Genomic DNA, 2,197 nt, shown 5'->3' on the forward strand with positions numbered 1-2,197 from the left:
GCACCACCCTACGTCTGGGAGGGGCTTCGGCAATCACTGTTAAGCTGCTTAAACCGTGGCCTATTGCTGTAGGCTGTTGGCTGACGGAGGAGAGGAGAGTTTTGCAGCTTGGGTGGCGGTAAACAGCGCGAAAGCCCGTTGCACCAGACTTTCCATCTTCATGGTCTCGGTATTAGGGATCTGGCTTTAGACTTCTGGCACGAGCTGGTGAAGGAAGAGTTGACGGAAGATGCTCACCTCCTGCCTTCATCCTTGGTGGTCCACCTCTGGCAGGAGGACCAGGTCCTGGAACTTGTGCCAAGCCAGTCTGGGATCCAAGGTGGACTGGTCATGGGGTTGACCACGAGGTCAAAAATTTGGGCGGCTCACTGGGGAACTGGGAGGGAGAAGACCTGGATGAGTTCCCTCTTCAGGCCTTCGTACGGCAGCTTCCCATGCTGGCTGAGCATCCATGGGGCGAGGCATTTGAAGGCATCCACTGTGAGGGTACCGGTGATGAGGTCCGCCTTGGTGCTGTCCCAGGTGATGCCATGGATCCGGAACTGTATTTCTGCCTGTTGCAGCCATATTGTGATGTCCTCACTGCAGAAGGGCGGCAGCTTGACGTGGTGGGGCTCCAACTGAGGCTACCGGGAGTACAAGGCCATTTCCCCTGGGCATTTAAATCCCTTATACATTTCGTATGTAGGCTGACCTAGCTGAGAGTTCAGTAGTCTTTCTGGGTTACTGATCGAGTGAGGTCACGCTGCTTGGAGTAAAATTCTAAATTATAATTTAGGACAATACATTTAAGTGCTGGTGCATTTTAAGTGGCTCTAAATGAGTTTATGTGGACAAACAATTATTGAATTTGAAAAATAAGATTTAAAGAAGAAAAAGGCTGATAGAATTTTTGTGTACAATACCACACGTGCTTGCTCCTGGGAGAAGATGCCTTACAAGTGCTGCGTACCTAAATGCGAAGGAAATTATGACAACGGACCAAAAGTTAATATTTTCAGGTTTCCTGAAAATGAACAAGTGAAAGAGAAATGGCTAAGAAACATCAAGAGAGAAAATTTTCGTCCTACGGAGAATCATTGGGTATGCTGATAATTTGTTAAGCATACCTCTCTCTCTACCTGTCCGTGTATCTATTATATATGTAGTAAGGGGGAATGCACAGATACCCTTAGATACTGAGAGTTCGGGCGACAACCTAGAGAATGCTGATGTCTCTTTTTTGGGTGGTATGATGTTAAAGTTCCTTACCTAAGCATATCAGTGCCCTGAGGCTATTGTTCAAGGTGCCTTTGAAAACTGGCTGCAACCAGTTACCGAAGAGTGTGAATTCATCTGTACGTGTGCGCCTCTTTCGTTCATAACGGAAGGTAACTAGGCAGAAGGATGGAGACAGCTACGGGGAGAAAAGGCAGAATGCCAGGATAGCTCTGCGAAAGTTATATTTGTTTAAGTGTGTGATTTTCCAAGCTGTAATGGGTAAGTCAATGTGCTTTAGCCAAAGTTATGGCTTGTCTCTTACTTTGATATTTTGTAAAGATGTTCTATTTCATTTAATCTTTTGACTTTGTCTTTACGATTGTGTGTGCTCACTAGTACGTTCTCCTGTCTTTTAAACAGGCGGATCTAGTGAGAGGACCAAGTGTCCTAGTGGAGGGGGCTAAGTGTCCTAGTGGGGGGACTAAGTGTCCTAGTGAGGGGACTGTGTTTTGGAGAAGAGATAATTGGTGTGACTAATTACTGATTAAGACTATTAAATACCGGGGGGTTGTCTGTGAGACTTGAACTATGAATTATTCTATTAATTATCCTGTAAGAACTTGAATTATTCAGTTAGTACTTTGCTTTGAATAAACGTATATTTTTCTAGCTCCGACTCTGATTTGGTGACCTTAGATAATGGAGTGGAGGTTGAGAGGAGAGAGAGAGAGAGAGAGAGAGAGAGAGGAGGGACTGAGTGTTACCAGTTTGCTTTCCGCTCTGGCTAAACACATACCAAATGTGAAAATAGCGGGGGCGACGCTCCCGTTGATAATAGTGGTGGTGAGCGGTGGTCGAACGAAAAAGCCTTTTGTGAGATTGTGGAAAATTGTTAAATTTCAGTTACTAGGTGAGAGGGAATGAGAAATATCCATCTGTTGACTGTGGTAATGGGAAGGGAAGAATTGAACTAGAGCCATCAAATTTGCCCAGGCAT

The sequence above is a fragment of the Macrobrachium nipponense genome, chromosome 12, assembly GCF_015104395.2.
Source record: "Macrobrachium nipponense isolate FS-2020 chromosome 12, ASM1510439v2, whole genome shotgun sequence".
NCBI classification, from domain to species: domain Eukaryota; kingdom Metazoa; phylum Arthropoda; class Malacostraca; order Decapoda; family Palaemonidae; genus Macrobrachium; species Macrobrachium nipponense.